The following is a 19,192-nucleotide window of genomic DNA, read 5'->3' as shown; positions in this document are numbered from 1 at the left end:
TCCAAAAATGCCTAAAATTTGCCAGGGAGCACAAAAACTGGACTGTAGATGAATAAGATGAAGATGGTACTCTGGACAAATGAGTTCAAGTTTGAACTCTTTGGTCAGCATCGTTGTGTTTATGTCCACAGAAAAGTTGAAGAACATTGTGATGCTAGATGCATTATGCCTGCAGTGAAACATGGTGGAGATTCCATTATGGTATGGGGCTCCATTTGTGGAAACGACATGGACAAATTAGTTCAAATGGATGGTATCATGAGCAAGAAGGTCGACCACAACATCTCAGTGCATCATGGAATCCCTTCTGGATTGAACCTGATTGGCCGTGGGTTCATATACCAAGAAGACAGTGACCCTAAGCATACGTCAAAGCTGTGCAGAGACTACTGGACCAAGAAAAAGGAATCTGGAGTACTGGAACTGATGGACTGGCCAAGTCAAAGACCAGGCTTGAATCCTATTGAACAGATCTGGGATTTATTGGTTTCAAAAATAGATCGCACTAAAGTTTCATCCAAAGCAAGTCTCTGGAAACAGCTAGAAACTATTTGAAACTCAGTAACAAAAGAGACTGTGGAAAAGTCCATAAAAACAATGGCAGCAAGAATGCAAGCTGTTATCAGGGCCAAAGGAGGTTCAACAAATTATTAAGATTTTTGGTTAGTACGTGTGAATAAGGACTATCTAGTTGTTCCAGTTTGTTATTCACCTAATAAATGACAATATGATTTTTCACAACCCTCAGCGCACTGGGATGGTCTACAGTCTGAGGCCATGGTTCTCTGCTGGAAACTGGTGGATTGTTCCTTGAGCTGCTGTCTCAAGTGAAGATGTCTTGAGGTCTTGCTCAAAAGTGACTGGAAAATGGAGTGTGAGATCCAGCTGCTCCTTCACATTGACAGGAGTTGAGGTAATTCAGCCATCTGCTTCTTGAATGTTTTCGAGATAAATCCAGCTTGGAGCGGACCCAGCGCTGACTGGAGAGTATCTCCTCTGGCCTAGAAATGTCTTTGGATCCTCCAGGAGAAGCTGGAAACGTCTGGTATGTTCTGATGAACCTGCTGCCACCGCGACCTGACCCTGGATAAGTGGAAAGAAACAGATGGTGGAAGTTGTCATTTGAGCCTCAAAATGTCAGCAACTTAGTTCTGAACTCTGTGGTCGTGCCTTTCATGTTTGAGTTTACGTCTTTAGTACTGAAGAGCTTTCATTAACCTGCAGGTTAACATGTTTTCATCACTTGCACTATTAGTAATTGAAGTTTAAAATGACAAGTAGCCTGCTATTGTAAATTTATGGCAGCATGTAAATGAATAGCTAGTGAACGAGCACTCGGCTCCTGTGTGATGCAGGTGAAAGAGTTGCCCCGACCCTTTATGAAATTGCCACGAGTTACCGAGTGCAGCAGTGGCCAGCGACCTTGTGTTGAGGACGAGTGAGAATGATCCTTTGTCGTGTGCAGCGCTTCCTCCCTCTTGTATTTGTCCTCCTCTGACTCAGTGGCATTTACACAAGCAATTTTAATTTTGCAACAGCGAACATCTGTGAATAGATCAGCAAGAAGTGATTCAAGTGGTGAACACAGAGGTGCTTTCATTTAATAACCATGTATGTCAACCAAAGAAACATCACAAGGATGGAGCTGTATTCTTTAGCAAAGTATCCGTGTGATGAATTGACTGAAAGAACAGCAATGAATTGGAAATATTCAGATTTTTTCAGGAATAATGAGGTGAACTTGGGATAACTTGTGAATCTGCTGTTACAATGGTCCTGTTAGTCACAGAAAGGTCTTTACTTTCTGTTCGCCCTCCACCCTTTCACCTGCGTTGCAAAAGAGCCTTCACCGGCCGACAAGCTCTCAGAACAGAGGAGCTGTGTATCGATTCAGCAGCTAAAAAGGCATTTTCAATTCACACACCATTCAAACAGCCTTCCCTCCACTTTTTAGTCCACCAATTCCATTAACCTCACCCTCCCCTCTGGCACCCCTCACCCCTCTCCCTCTCTGTTAACCCCGTCTGCTCTATTCTCATCTCATCATTTCTGCTTCAGCTCAGATGCTGTCATTACCTTTCCCCACACGTCCATCTTTAGTCACGATTGCGTGGCGACATGAATCAAACCGCTGCAATATTAAGCGGGGTGTAAAACGTAACATCACAGGACGGTTTCTCTGCCAGTGATACTCTTTAACAAGACCGTTAGAGATCCAGCTGGCAGCAGGGATGCCATGAACAAACAAATAATCCAAGTCTGTTAAAAAAAGGTAAACATTATTGCAGCGTATAAAAAAAGAAATAAAAAAAATCACAGCAGAGCTTCAGTATTTCAAACCTGAAAAGATGACGTGGCAGCTTTTAAACGTGCCTCCAAACTGAAAGCAGGCAGACTGAAAAGAGCCTCCACAAAGACGAGGAAGGAGCAGAACAAAAGCAAAGGGGGAAAATCATTGAGAGCACATTGGTATGATTTCTTAAGCTTTTGTGTAACATAAATTATGAGGCATATCTATCTCTCCAGCATTGTTAAGTGCACCTCCTCGGTATTTGATCTGCAGGGCTGTGAGCAGTTTATTAAAAATGGAAGTCATTCTAAATGAGCCTGTAATGCTCAACCCTTTCAGGAGATCTTAATGGATCCCAGCCTATCTCTGACAAGGTTAAATGCTCCAGGAGACAGCCAGAAACGTTAACAGACTAGATTATGGAGAGAGATGAATACTAACCAGCGCATACTGTAGATTCAGCTGGAACATTAAAGAACGACGTGGATTCATTCTCTCAGTATGTTTACATGTATCAGATAAGGAAAGGGAACAAATCCTTTAACTGCTGTATCCTTCATGTTATTGATTCTTCGTAATGTTTTATCTGTTGCACTGTTATAACTTAATTATAAGACCTCTTTGAAAGTAGAGAGAGGCCCTGGGAGCTCAGTGCAACTTAATCAGACACAGACATTTAGGAAGAAAACATCCTGCAAAGTGGTGGAACAGGAGAAAATATAGAAACATGCTGCAGATACAGAAAACATAGCTAATACTACAGATTCTAACAAGAAAAGCACTCAGAGAGCGCAGTACCCTGTCAAAGCTGCTCATTCCTTGCATGATTTCTGACGGATAAGTCTGCAGCTGTCGATTTGTAGTAGGATTGCAATCATGTGATCGTCAGCAGGCAGCTGATGTAGTGTTCACTTGTTGTCATAGTTACAGTGATGTCATGCCACTATCTCGCAATGATACAGAAATCTTTAACAAATCTGTGGATCCAGACTATAAGCTGCATCACTGCCAAAATCTGATGAGGTGGTCCTTGTGTCATTTCTGACCTTCCCTGAAAATTACATCCAAATCCGTTTTTGAGTAATGTTGCACACAGATAAACAGACAGACAGACAAACATACGCCAATCGTCACATAACTCCACCACTTTCCTTGGAGGAGTGAGAGTAGTAAATAAATAGTGAACTCATCTAGATATATTATTTGTTACAGAAGTTCACTGTGTGTCCATGTTAGAAAATACCAAAGCATTCTGATTACATGATTCAGATTAGGGCTGTCAAGATATCAGGTTTCCTCAACAGGATTACTGTGGCCAAAATAACTCATAAAAATTAGATTATTGTGACATTTATGGAAATTTTGAGAAAGTGTGGTGTGCACGTTAGTCCTCTCCTCTGCCATGTTTTTGCATAAACTAAAGCTGCTGGGGCTGAACCATTTGAGGAAAACGCCTAATTGCAGTTTTTCTGGCAGGTGTTGCATTTGCGATTATAGATTTTGTAAAGTCAAGCTTAAGGTCAATATTCACTGTGTAATTGATTTACAACATGTGATGGATCATTACCACATGAGATGCCATTAAGTGTGACTGTCACACAAGGAGGATGACATGGATATATTAAACCATTCACGCAACACTTTAAACACTGGATATCACTAAAAGGTGTGGCTATTAAATAATTACACTTATATCAGTCAAACCACAGCACACATGATGAATCATGTAGTGGCCTATACACTGATCAGTGGGCAACATCAACAACTCTAATTCTAAGCTGAAGTCTTTGTGATTTGCTCATCACCTTGTTTGAAATCTTGATTTAAAATCTACTAATTGTTCAGCCCCGGTAGCCACACACTCACTCAGTGCCAGTCTCCACCCTAAGGCCCAAACATTAAACCCTCACAGGCTGAGCTGACGTCACAGCTGCACTGTTTGAGTGTGTGCATTCAAGAGGTCTCAAAATAGTCTAAAAACAAAGAATGAACATACTGTCACGCCACAAGAAAAGTGAATAGTTTCACTCCCAGTTTGATGAGCTGCTCAGCTCATGTAAATGTTTATACGTCGGGAAAGCCCTGAACATCTGCAAGCCCCATGTTTGATTGAAAATACAAACAACTCTACTGTCATACAATAAATAACCACAGCAGGGAATGTCTTGATGGTGTCTCTTACAGATAAACCTTCTGGTATATTTCTTCCCTACAACATTCACATTTATGCGTCACTAGTTTCCCTTTGAACTGTGAGAAAGTCCCTCAGGAAAGCTCACAGAAACCATGAATAATAACGTTAAAGTCCACATCAGAACCCTCATGCACTTGACGGTTTGACAGAAGGACCGTCCTCATGCACTTAGCATGAACACGCGTCAGAGTGTGTGAATGTGGAGGTTGTGATTGGGTCAGTGTCACTTTTTTCTCTCCATTTGATGCATTAAGGTAATAATAACAATAATAATAATACATTTTATTTGTAAGCGCCTTTCTTGACAGCCAAGGTCGCTTTACAGGAAAAACAAATACAACAGAACAGAAAAAAACATACAAAAAGATAAAAAACATACGTAAAGATAACGAATACCATCACTCCCTGTGCTGAAGTCCACTATTTACAATGTCATCATCATATGTGTACTATCATGACATCATAACATGACATCAGTATTATTATTATTGTATATAGTTTTCTTTAAACGCTATGATGCCATCAGCATCAGTGGTACATCCCAGCATCTCTAATTCAGATAATGCTGCATGGATATTATTTTTGCTTTTGCTGTTTGCTAATCTGTTCCAATTAAAATAATGACAGAAAACACAGAAGAACCTATTTTCATTTGAGTGAATTCAACAGCTTTGTAGCTCATTTCCATTTTCTTGCAGTGTTTCCATGTGTGGATGTATTTTCTGGATTTGCAGCTTGTTTCTGTATTTGGATGTGCTGTTTCTGTTAGTGTTTCCTCATTTTGCAGCATTTTTTTCTAAATGTTGTGCACATGCTGTCAAATTGATGAGGATGTTTTGTTCATTTGCCAGCATTTTTTTTTCTGTTTCCGTGTGTTTATCTGAGCTGCTGTCTCGCTGCTCAGCCTCAGTATTTCACAGAGTTGCATTTTAATCGCGACACCCCCAATTCTGATGTTTTTGTTTTGATATTATTAGACTTTTGCTGTTTACAAGCTTGTACCAATCTTAATACTGGTATAAAACAACTGAGTCATGCAATCTGATTTAGAAAAAATGAATTCAGCTGTTTTGTAACTTATTTCTGCTTTCGGATCTATATTCTGTATTTACAGTATTTGGATGTCCAGTTTGAATTCTCATTTGCAGTATTTTTGTAAATGCTGTGCTGTCAAACTGAGATGCTTTCTTCATCTGCTTGCATCTTTTCTATAACCCTGTTTGTTTAAGCTGTAGCTTCAGCTTCAGCGTTTCACAGGCCTGCAATTTAAATAACTTGGCTTTAGCTGAACACTTTTCCCTGCTCAGCGTGCTCACTGTTGCTCCAGACAGTCTGAGTAGTTGTCCAGTTGCTCTGCAGCCCAGCTGTCGCTGCTGACATTTCTCCTGCACAAATGCTCAACATTAGCTACACTAAATGAAAATAAATAAATTCCTGTTGACTCAAGATCATCAGAGCAGCCAAATTGTTGGATTACGGTTCCCAAGACCACATCCGCTTACAGTAAAAATGTAAATGCTCTACCAGGATGATCTGCCTCTCCACATGGAGTACGTGTCCTTCAGATGACACCACTCAGAGGATAAATTCAGCCTCATTAACTCCGAATAACTCAAAGCAGAGGAATTTGCGGTACAGTTTCACAACATGAGATTGCCTGAATAATACATTATCTTTGTTTGTTTGGTGAACAGCGCCGTTACAGTCTTTGGGATGAGCTGTTCATATGCATCTTTAATGTCATGCTCACACGTTGCCATGTATAATGGATAAATATAATCTGAATATGCTCACAGATGCCATGGAAACTGTGCTTAAGTTGACATCCTGGTGTGTGAGCACATCCTCGGTGTATTTTTAGAGCTCCTTGTGTGTGGAAAAAGGTCTTGGCTGGGATTTTTGTGAATATAATGTTTACACAACCATAGTCAGAGCCACAAGGCCTGCACATATATGACAATATGAAGCCATTTTCTTACATTAACTGACTCATTGACTATACCAATAAAAACTGATGGTGCATGACTTATGACACTTGGTTATGCAACCTTGAAAATATTATTTTCTAAAGATCAGATTTTTTTGCTGAGGAACAGGATATCTACATAAAACAATGCACAAAATATTTGGAATGTTTCTTCCAATAAAATTCCTGGACAAGCATTTACTGAATATAGTGTCTATGTGGCATTCTCACACAGTGCAGATTTATTTTCTAGATTTAACAAAAAAAATAAAATAAAAATAAGGCAAAACATAAAGGAAAGCTTCCTTTTGTCATCTGGGTATCAGACATGGAGGCCAGTGTGGCCAGTCTGCCTTTTAGGACACACGGCTTTCAAAAGGACAACCTGTCATGCATTATTATGTCTATCTGTGATCTGGGTCAAGCCCCTGTAATGCATGAGTGCTTTTATAGGCACACACAAGACCGACATGCAGCACAGAGGACCGCCGTTTCAGATGAAACACAATCAGTTCTATTGTTGAGTCTGCTCTGCTCTTATTAACATTGTCTAAATCGCTATTAGCTGATGGGTGCAGCAGCTCTCAGAGCGCCTGCAGCCATCACTCAGAACCTCACAGTGGCAACACGTCCACGGGCCACAGATCTGCTGAAACTGGCACAAGCGGCTGAAGGAGACATGAAATGCAGTCCTGCCCTTGTGCACAAACAGCGAAGCATAATAATTACCACAGACATGCTTCCTCTGCTGGATGCAGCAGGAGCTGTGGTGTAAGTAAGTGTGTGTGTGTGTGTGTGTGTGTGTGTGTGTGTGTGTGTGTGTGTGTGTGTGTGTGTGTGTGTGTGTGTGTGTGTGTGTGTGTGTGTGTGTGTGTGTGTGTGTGTGTGTGTGTGTGTGTGTGTGTGTGTGTGTGTGTGTGTGTGTGTGTGTGTGTGTGTGTGTGTGTGTGTGTGTGGTGACGCAGCAAGGTGGAGGCTGAATGGGGTTCAGGGGGTGATAATGCACAGCGAAGGAAAAAATCTGTGTTGTGGTAGCTGAATTATTAATTAAATTCCTTCTCATGCATTGCACCACATTTCTCTTTTTCTTAAATGTGTTGTTTTTGGGCTTACTTCCATGCAGCACTGTTGCACTCTTCATATGCTTTGACCACTGAATGAAAACAAAACAACAAATGAGGGAATATTTTTTTGAAGAACTGTCTTCATCCTGGGCTGCACAGTGGCTTGGTGGTTAGCACTTTGACCTTGCAGACAGAATATCCATAGTTTGCATCCCGGCCTTCCTGGGATCTTTCTGCATGGAGTTTCCATGTTCTCCCTGTACATGTGTGGGTTTTCTCTGGGTTCTCTGGCTTCCTCCCACAGTCCAAAAACATGCTCAGGTTAATTGATTATTCTAAAATTGCCCATAGGTGTGAATGCGACTGTGATTATTTTTCTCTATATGTAGCCCTGTGATAGACTGGTGACCTTTCCATGGTGTCCCCTGCCTTTGCCCCAAGTCAGCTGGGATAGACCCCAGTCCCCCCATGACCCTAGGATTAAGCGGTGTATAGCTAATGGATGGATGTCTTCATCCTTTCAATAAAGTTCCAGAGAATCAAGGAGCACTGAAGCTGTTCTGGTGACATGAGGTGACCCCTCGCCTATAAGATATTTTAAGTTTTTTCCTTCAGTTTGTCACCCTTCTGTATGTTTAGTATTCAGTATGTACAGAGGATTTTTGCTCCGCTATGTTAAAGATCTGGCAAAAAGCACAGAGTGCCCACTGCAGCACTTTAATACAGATGGTTTGTTCATAACTGAGAAACTACACAAAGACTATAAATACAAAGGATGAATCTAGTTATGCATTTTTTATTGGACAAAGATCAATAAAACTGCCCGCGTAGCTAAACCTTGATATCTCTGAGCTTCAAAAACAATCAAAATCTACTGATGAGCCACAACATTAAAACCACTGACAGTTTATAACATTAGCCACTGTGTTACAATGCAGTGTTCCCCTGGAAACTTTAGATCCTGGCATTCGTGTTGCTGTTTTAACCCATGGAAACAGCAAACGGTATCAGCAGCAGCCTTCCCCAGTAGCTTAATTTGTGCCGCCACGTTGCATAAACTGCTCAGGAACAAAGCGAGGAACATGACAAACTTCCTAGATTCTGTTCCCATCGAACATCCATGGGACGTACCAGAACAAGCCTGATCCACCCAACCATAACCCTACAACTCACAGGGCCCAAAGGATCCACTGCCAATGTCCTGAGAGACATTGATCCCCCCAGAGGTCCAGGAGAAAGGGGATCAAAGCAATATTAGACAGCTAGTGTTTAACATGTTTCTTCGTTGTGATGCACGTGGGCACTACGGTGTATACATCAATATGCTATGTGTAATAATCCTCTGCTTAAAACAGTGTCCAAGAAATGCATAATTTCATCCTGTATGAATGATGTCCGATTAAAACCTTTATATCACATAAGACTTCACATTTGTGGCCTGATTTTTAAAGATCTACCACTTCTGAAAAAACAAATGTGCATCAGTGGCAGGAAAGAGAAGACAGAAAAACTACAGAGAGATGAACTGAGGGTGATTTCAAACCTGTAGGTTGGTTTATTTGATACATAAGTACAATGATACAGTGTTGCATTTTAGTTTTGGTCTGAGTCATATTCACACTGACATTTTAGTCCGTGTAACATCATGCAATAACTCACTGTTCGGACTGTGTTGGTGATGTCATTCTGCATCATCAGGACTCATCATCATGAAGGATTGTTGTGACTGACAGCAGGTCAGTCTGCAAGTTATTGCTTCTTATGTGCACCTTCTCTGATGGCATTAAAAAAAAACCCAGATCATGAGAATTATTCTTAGGTTTTTACAAAAGGCTGTAATTTGATCACGTTACGAATAATGAACAGGTAGAGAAGGGATGAAAATGAGGAGTCTTACAGAGATATTTGCCTTGTCTTTTTAGATGGACTTAATGATCTGACAGAGTACACAGAAGATGCAAACACAACAGGCTGCAGTTTAAACTGTTTCTGACAGTGCGATTGATTAGAGTAAAATCCCTCACTCAGGTGCAGAAGCACATACGTGTTACCATGTTTGCCAAAGGATTTCTGTTACTACGGTTTATGCACATAAACTACAGGATCACTTGCTGAACAGCAGACAGATTTGTTCGTAGATTAGGTTTTGAATTTCTTCTAAAAACTCATATCAGTTATTATAAAACACTATCTTTGGTCCATTTTCCTGTAGGCCACATGAAGGCCAACTCGGTAGTAAATTTAGATTTTATCATTTATTTATATATGGTAATCATCTATTAATAATCAATTGGTTATTTTCTGAGAATCAAAATGCTCATGTATTTTTGGGTTAAGCTGACCACCACTTAGTTCATGTGTATGTGTTGCATAAGGAGGGCCAGAAATAGAGAGCTTAGGCCCTTATAAGGAATGAAGTTTAGTCTGAAGAAGCTTCTTTGTCAACATATAGCATGTAGACTTATAGTTTCTGATACAGTCGAGAAGAATTCAACAGTCAACAGGTTAAACTTGAGCCATTCAACTTGAGCTTTATGTTTGGTGTCATACTATGAATAATTTTTATATTTCTCTTTGAGAGAGATGCTTGCATAATTCTGCCTCTTTTATTATTACACTACAGAAATTTATCGAGTAATCTGTCAGTCTTTGCATTTTAGTTTTTCAATTCAGTTCAGTTTTAATTATAGAGTGCCACTTTACACCGTATGTCATCTTAGGACCCTTCATATATGAAGGAGAAGGTATTTCAAAATTATTTTATAGAGAGAAGAACAACAAATCCAAAGATTTACTTAATTTGCTTGAACAATGTAGAAGAAAAATCTCCCCACTGACAGGAAGAAACCTTCCCAGAACCAGGTTCAGAGTGGCGAGACATCTGGCTTGACTGGTTGGGGTGAGGGTGAAGGGGAAAGAGAACAGGATAGTAGAGAGAAAACGGACAACACATAGTAGGACAATAAACACTGGGGACATGAGTGAGGCCAGAACCAGAGATACCTGCAGTGAGGACAAAACACAAACTAAAGGAGAGAGAAGACACAAGGTTAGTGACATGCAATGTTAGCATATATATATATATGTATGGAGAGAAATAGGAGACATGAGGATTTTTTAAAGTCATAAAAGTCATTGGCTTTTCCGCAACAGCAATAAATGAACCAAAGTCCCCTGAACTGGACTAACATAGGGCTTTCTAGTGGCCTCAGTCCAGTTGTTTGGTCCTCATTCAAATTGAATTAGCTCAAATGAATCACACTAATAAGGCAAACAGACTAACCCAAACCAAACAGGTTAGCTCTGAAAAGAATGTTGGACTCTGTTGATTTTGGTCTTTGCTGGCAAAAAAAAAGAGCTGCAGCAGCCCTGTTCTTCAATCCTCTGGGAGCAGTGGCCAGCTCCTCTGGCTTAAACTAAGTCATGCTTAATTGAATTTAAAAAGTCCAGTTACCAAAGCCAACATTGAGGTCATTTACTGTAAACATTCAGGTATAAAAGGGTGGACAGCTTTCCCTGACGACCTTTTTGATCCTGTTAAATTTCTGGCAGATGTTGCACCAGGCAGGACAGATGAGAAAGGTGTGACAGAAAATCAACAACAGCAACATCCAGAGCTGCTCTCGCTACCTGGCATGAAGCCATTTACTGCACCAGGGAGCTGGACACAGCTCTGACCTCCTTGCAAACTCTGAGTCTTTTCTGCCTCCTTCTGCCATAAAACCGTTTCATGTAGGTTAGTGGAAATAAAGGACTGCAATGCACTCGTGACTCTGCCCACATGCAGAGGAGATCACTGGATCAATAGCTGCCCTTAGTTTGTCTCCCCAGTGGCGAACTGCTGTCAGAGGCACTGAAACTGTTTCCTCAAATAACAGTTTTAAAGGTGTCCAATGTTTCTGTCTCCAGCACCTCAGGACACATTTTCACTGTTATCTGACATCTTGGCATCTTACTATATCTGTAACTCTCTCATTTCTTTCAGGTTAACTCATTAAATACACATTTATTTTCTGCTGCTTGGTTATTGCCAAGCGCTGTGCTTATGGCTGGAGCTGTTTCATGATTTCTCAGCCAAAACATCGCTTTTAATTCAAATACAAATAGCCCGGATAGCTCTCCTCTGCTTCTTATTATTCAAAGAGGAGAAGTGGAGCACTGAACTTGAAGAAAAGGCTAAAGGATAAAAAGGACAACGGAGCCACATTAAGACTTAGAAATATGAGCTAATCTATCCATTGCACAAAAAAGTGTTTTATGTTTTTTTGGGATTTATTTGACAAAAACTAAATCTTTGGTCAAGGTCCAATTACTGGCTCTTTCTGGAGCTTTCACCTGCATCTCTGCTGTTAATGTGTTAATGGTGGTATTTTGCTGTTTAAGTATTAACACAAAATATACTGTAGATGTTTGCATGTGTGCTCATTAGTTCGATTTTTTTCTCTTCGTTTGTATCATTTTCAAAACGGGGACTTTTTCCCTTAGCATATGTTCATATTGCTGTAACAAGCTCATGGTATTAGTGAGAAAGCAAATGGTTTGTTGGACCGCTGACAACTAGGTTTTAATAAATCATGACAACCAAGAGCTGTGAAATCTAGCAGCGTAGTAAGTTTATTTCTGATATAATGTTCTTCTGAAATCCATTAATCATTCAAAAGATGACTCAGATTTTGATAAATGCTCATCACAAGTTCCAAGAATCCAGAATGATATCTGGAAAATTGCTGACACAGCTGCCAACGGTCCGTGTACGGATCTGGTAATTGGATTTTCCGTTCTGAAACGGGTATTGAGAAACAAAAAACGAGTGGTTATTTGATTTTCGTTTTAAAATACAAAAATTAAAATTGAAATACAAGGCGTTTTTCCTTTTCATGATCAAAAAGGGATATACGATTTTTTAAAAAATGCTTTGATTTTCGTTTTATATTTAGAATAACAAGAAAGTAAAATCAGTAAGAGACAGAAACGAAAAAAGGTCCGTTTTTTCAATTTCTGAGACCGGAAGTGGTCATCAGCAAGTGTGGAGCCAAACAGAGTACGGTGCATAGACTGTACATAAATTTTTTTTCGTGAATTTTCATGGTCAGAATGAGAGATCAGGTGGCCGATCTTAAAATAAATCAATATTGATTTTTTTTATAGAGAGTTAAAGTTTTGCGAAGCCAGGGGGCGGGACTACTTTATTGACAGTCCGGTCTGGAATGATTGACAGGGCCTATGGAGGAGGCAGCAGAGACTCTGCTCTCCTCGTTTGGATTAATTCTGTTATAATAACTGTTGGTTTATTTAACAGTGGAGCAGCAGAACATTTTTCACAGACAGTTTTCCTGCCGCTGGCTTGTTTTAACCAGTTTTCTACCTTCGGCTGATTCTACCAGCAGACACTGAAAGGACTCTAATAGTTTGGTAAGTAAATGTTTACTTTCGTATCGGTGCCGCTTTTAATGCACTTTATATGCAGCTTTACTGTCAGATATAATGTGTGCCATGCACTCCAGATGTTGGTGGAGTTTGTTTTAGTGTGTGTTGACCAGAGAACAAAGTTAGCATAGTAAATATTAGCTTTAATGTTAGCGATGCTAACCGAGCTAGCTGCTCAGTCGTAGCTAACGTAGCCTCAAGCTAATGTGTTGAGTTTCATGGAAACAGCTGAAGTGTGTTGTGTTCCTGTAATGTGGTTCATTAAGTTCATAAATCTGTGGCTGGCTGACATTAATGTAACGTTCAGGAAACTTAAATGTGATTAAAACAGTAACATTAATGTTCTAGTTGTCAGTAATCAGCTTTAATTTGACACTAAAATAGACTCAGTTTTAAATGACATCAGTTTCATTAATTTGTTGAAAATTGTCTCATTTGTTGTTGTGATATTGCTGCTGATTCATTAAAAGCAGATGATCCGTGTTGAAGATACGTTTAGTTCTAGTATCAGAAGTACAAGAAGGAAAATGGAAGTTTAGTTCTGCAACATCAAACATTTCAGGATGAAAATAACTAAATGAGTCTTTCTGCCTCAAATTTTATTTTACAATAAAGAAATAATGAAATAATCACAGATAATAAAAATATAAATAGCAGAGAAAACCTGAGAGAATAAATTCCTGAAAAGTCTGTGAAGGAAAAGCAGCTTTTTATCCTGAAAGATCAGAATCAGCTCCAACATCTGCATCTGACAGCATCAAGTCAACCAGAAAGAAAAGAAAAAAGAAAATGACTTCTTTCTGATCACATCTGTTCCTCTGCTCACAATCTGCTGCTGCTCACATTCTTCACATTTATAGTCCACTTTTAAAAGTTCAGCAGACAGGTGCTCTGCTTTGGAGTGTGACGATGTCGTTGGTGATGTGGAGAGTGAAGTTTCTGTTTCACCCACAGCGTGCTTTAGGGCAGCCGGGTCGGGCTTGATGTTTGAAATACTGACCGACAGCTCAGATTTAACTGTCTGTAGTTCTGTTTTGATGGGTGTTAAACTTTGACTCAAAGCCGCCAGGAGCTGGGTCTTTAAAATAACCGCCGTCTCGTTACAGAGTGAATGCAGCAGTTCCTCCTTAAGGTCAGAGATTGCAGCATCTGAGGGCCTCTTCAAAAGAAGACGTAGTTGATGAAGGCGTTCTGGAGCAGGACCAGAAAGACCACGACCAAGCAGCCTTGAGATCTTAGGCAGCGTCTCCCTCAGGTGGGTGTCAACGGTGTTCACGGTCAGGTCTGTGGTAATCCTGTCAAAAAACAAAACAGAAAAAAATCTAGATTATAAATCAACATGTAACAAAAGCACTCTGTGTATAACGCCACAGTATAGGATGTAGTTCACAAAATGTATTGTATACTTTTCAAGAATAACATAGTATGTCCTGTAGTTCATAATATAGCATGTTGGCAAAAAAACCCAACTGATTATTATGTGGTTCAAAAAGTGCAAAATGATAGGATGTTGCCTAAAATTGTCATGTATGATATGTGGTTCAAAAAATGTCTCAGTGCAGTATATTGTCAAAATAGTATGTTTTTCAAGAAAACATCAGAGTATAATATGTCGTCTAAAAACTGCCATAGAATAATATTTCATTGCACAAGTAAAAGTATAGTAATTTTTAAAACTGTTCAAATTCTTATAATATGTTGCTAAAAAACAAAAAAAACTAAAACAAAAAAAAGTCATAGTAATATGTCAATTTAAAAAGCCTATAGTATAGAGTGTCGTCCAAAAAACATCATGGTACAGCATGTCGCTCTAAAAACGTCATAGTATAGCATGTCACTCTAAAATTGTCATAGTATAGCATGTCACTCTAAAAACGTCATAGTATAGCATGTCGCTCAAAAAATGTCAGTATAGCTTTTAGTCCAACAAACGTCATAGTTTAGCATGTCGTTTAAGAAAATATCATTGTATAGCATGTCACTCTAAAAACGTCATAGTATAGCATGTTGCTCAAAAAACGTCATTGTATAGCATGTTGCTCAAAAAATGTCATTGTATAGCATGTCGCTCTAAAAATGTCATTGTATAGCCTTTGGTCCAAAAAACGTCACAGCATAGCATGTCGTCCAAAAAACGTCAGAGTATAGCCTTTGGTCTAAAAATGTCATAGTGTAGCATGTCGCTCTAAAAAAGTCATAGTATAGCCTTTGGTCCAACAAACATCATAGTTTAGTATATCGCTCTAAAAACATCATAGTATAGCATGTCCCCCAAAAAACGTCATAGTATAGCCTTTGGTCCAAAAAAACGTCATAGTATAGCATGTTGCTCTAAAAACGTCATAGTATAGCATGTGGCTCAATAAACGTCATAGTGTAGCATGTCACTCTAAAAATGTCATAGTATAGCATGTCGCTCTAAAAACGTCATAGTATAGCATGTTGCTCTAAAAACGTCATAGTATAGCATGCCGCTCTAAAAATGTCATAGTATAGCATGTCGCTCTAAAAACGTCATAGTGTAGCATGTCGGTCTAAAAACGTCATCATACAGCATGTCGCTCTTAAAAACGTCATAGTATAGCCTTTGGTCCAAAAAACGTCATAGTATAGCATGTCGCTCTAAAAACGTCATAGTATAGCATGTGACCCAAAAAAATGTCATAGTATAGCATGTCGCTCTAAAAACGTCATAGTATAGCATGTCGCTCTAAAAACGTCAGAGCATAGCATGTCGTCCAAAAAACGTCATAGTATAGCATGTCACTCTAAAACAGGCTGCTCTGTCAGCTGAGTATCAGGAGTACGTCTCACTACATGGAGACGGGACGCTGTGTGCAGTGCAGCGCCGGACTATATAGTGGAGGATGAATAATTAGCTGCAGCTCATTGTCTCATCAGCACTGACAGTTTTTTTTTGCGCCAAAATTCATGATGATTTTTTTTTTCAAAGAAAACTTTTCTGGAGTGTTTTTCACAGCCCGCTTTACATTATTTCATCATATGGCACATTTTTACAACATGTTGAAAAATCTAATTTTTTTTTCGACAAAGTATACTATGGTGTTTTTTTGCACCAAAATTCATGATGATTTTTTTTTTTATGAAGAAAACCTTTCTGGAGTGTTTTTCACGGCCTCCTTTACATTATTTCATCATATGGCACGTTTTTACAACATGTTGAAAAATCGCATTTTTTTTCGACATAGTATACTATGGCGTTTTTTTGCGCCAAAATTCATGATGATCTTTTTTTTTTATGAAGAAAACCTTTCTGGAGTGTTTTTCATGGCCTCCTTTACATTATTTCATCATATGGCACGTTTTTACAACATGTTGAAAAATCGCATTTTTTTTTCGACATAGTATACTATGGCGTTTTTTTTGCGGCAAAATTCATGATGATTTTTTTTTTCAAAGAAAACCTTTTTGGAGTGTTTTTGACGGCCTCCTTTAAATGATTTCATCATATGGCACGTTTTTACATTATGTTGAAAAATCGCATTTTTTTCCTCGACATAGTATACTATGACGTTCTTTTGCTCCAAAATTCATTTTTTTTCAAAGAAAACCTTACCATAGTGTTTTTCCACAGCCTCCTTTACATTATTTCATCATATGACACGTTTTTACAACATGTTGAAAAATCGCATTTTTTTTTCAACATAGTATACTATGGTGTTTTTTTTTGCGCCAAAATTCATGATGAGTTTTTTTCAAAGAAAACCTTACCATAGTGTTCTTTCACAACCTCCTTTACATTATTTCATCATATGGCACGTTTTTACAACATGTTGAAAAATCGCATTTTTTTTCGACATAGTATACTATGGCGTTTTTTTGCGGCAAAATTCATGATGATTTTTTTTTCAAAGAAAACCTTTCTGGAGTGTTTTTCACGGCCTCCTTTACATTATTTCATCATATGGCACGTTTTTACAACATGTTGAAAAATCGCATTTTTTTCTTGACATAGTATACTATGACATTCTTTTGCTCCAAAATTCATTTTTTTCAAAGAAAACCTTACCATATTGTTTTTCCACAGCCTCCTTTACATTATTTCATCATATGACACGTTTTTACAACATGTTGAAAAATCGCATTTTTTTTTCGACATAGTATACTATGGTGTTTTTTTTTGCGCCAAAATTCATGATTTTTTTTTTTCAAAGAAAACCTTTCTGGAATGTTTTTCACGGCCTACTTTACATTATTTCATCATATGGCATGTTTTTACATGTTCAAAAATCACATTTTTTTCCCACATAGTACAGTATAGCATGTGGCTCAAAAAACGTCTTAGTATGGCATGCCGCTCTAACGACGTCATAGTATAGCATGTTGCTCCAAAAACGTCATAGTATAGCACGTCGCCCAAAAAACATCATAGTATAGCATGTCACTCTAAAAATGTCATAGTATAGCATGTCGTTCCAAAAACGTCATACTATAGCATCTAGCTCTAAACACATCATAATATAGCATGTTGATCTAAATACGTTATACTATAGCATATCGCTCTAAATACGTCATAGTATAGCATGTCGCTCTACAAACGTCATAGTATAGCATGTTGCCCAAAACAGGTCATTGTATAGCACGTTGCCCAAAAAACATCATAATATAGCATGTCACCCAAAAAAACGTCATAGTATAGCATGTCGCTCTAAAAACGTCATAGTATAGCATGTCGCTCTAAAAATGTCATAGTACAGCATGTCGCTCTAAAAATGTCATAGTATAACCTTTGGTTCAACAAACGTCATAGTTTAGCATGTCGCTCCAAAAACGTCATAGTTTAGCATGTCGCTCCAAAAACGTCATAGTTTAGCATGTCGCTCTAAAAACGTCATAGAAAAGCCTTTAGTCCACAAAACTTTGTTTCGTCCCAGCTGTCTGAAGTCGGTGAGGAGCAACACAAAAACAGTCCAAACACTGGTTTCCAGAGGGTTAGACGAGTATTTATTTGAAAGAGGAAGTTTACAACAACACAACATGTGAGGGGGTTAAAAGCAAATGGGTGTTAGTAAAATAAAAATAAATAAACAGAACTAAAAGCGAACTTCATGTTGACATTGATGGGCATTCCAACCAGGAACAAAGTAAAAGATAATCAATACGAAAAAAAAAACTCTTCCTGTTCACCTCTTCAAGTCCAAAAACACACCACAGTAGCACCCTAAACTAAAACTACCAATGGGTTCTCTGTTTTCCTTTCTGAACAATTCAAAGGTCCCTCTCTATCTCCCCACACATCCACCAACCACTGGAACACATCTCCAAAGTTCTGCCGGGCCAGCTCAGCTTCCCCTCAGAAGAAGTGCTGCCACCTGCCAGATGAAGGAGCCTTTTGAGAGGCAGCTGGCATCGTGATTGGACTGTACTTTGGTCTGTTCCAATCCAGCTTCAGCTCCAGAGACGGCAGGCGGGACGAGTCAACGAAGGCCTGGTGGACGAAGGCATGAAGCTGAGTACAATCCAGAAAACAACAGAGGAGGAGTGCAGTGGCCCAGGGCCAGAACAAACAGAGTAGCATCATATGTCTCTTAGAAAACATCATAGTATAGCCTTTGGTATGAAAAAACGCCATCATATACATCGTATATTGTACAAATAACAAGTCAAAGGAAAGAGACATACATTGTAGAATTGTAGTAATTGTGGGCTGACTGATTTACTGATTATCAGTATTTTATTTTTTACTTATTTACGGTAATAAATACATTTAAAAATGATGCTACTTTGGCTCTGAACCTTAATCTACCTGTGGTCACTCTGTCTTCTGGAGTGATTTGATTGGTTATGCATCACGAATAAAACTCCTTTAACTTAACATCTGTAAACAAAACAAAAACGTATCAACAAAGTTTCCCGTTAGAGTTTGTGTTCTTCTAAGTTTAACTCCAAGATTTTAAATACTTTCATTTACTGCAAATGAATATCTACTCCAAATGTCTCACTAATAATCATTATCAGCCTTAAAAACCCACAAAACACCCCTCTATACTCGACCACACTTAGTACAGTCCGGTTCCCCCTTCTATAAATCTGCTTGGAATCTTCCACTTCCTGTTTGTCAAAGTGGCCTTCTACCTGGACAGGTTTTATTGGAGCTCATGCAACAAATGTTTTGGGTAACTGCACTTTAATATGGATGGATGACACTGAATTAGAGTCTGTTTTAATGAGACTGAGTTAAGATGTGTAGCTCTGTCATTTAACAGGAAATTATTTCTCAGAATTCACAG

The 19,192-nt window shown here is 38.9% G+C and overlaps 1 long non-coding RNA gene across 1 annotated transcript; it reads left to right on the top strand.

Moving 5' to 3' along the window:
• The first annotated feature begins 13,926 nt into the window (after window positions 1-13,926).
• Window positions 13,927-18,679, top strand: LOC129350547 (uncharacterized). The gene is made up of 2 exons (XR_008603985.1): window positions 13,927-14,196; window positions 18,177-18,679. It is a non-coding gene; the product is annotated as an uncharacterized LOC129350547 (long non-coding RNA).
• The last annotated feature ends 513 nt before the right edge of the window (window positions 18,680-19,192 follow it).

The sequence above is a fragment of the Amphiprion ocellaris genome, chromosome 14 (genome assembly GCF_022539595.1).
Source record: "Amphiprion ocellaris isolate individual 3 ecotype Okinawa chromosome 14, ASM2253959v1, whole genome shotgun sequence".
NCBI classification, from domain to species: domain Eukaryota; kingdom Metazoa; phylum Chordata; class Actinopteri; family Pomacentridae; genus Amphiprion; species Amphiprion ocellaris.
This window is presented reverse-complemented; position numbering and strand designations above follow the sequence as displayed.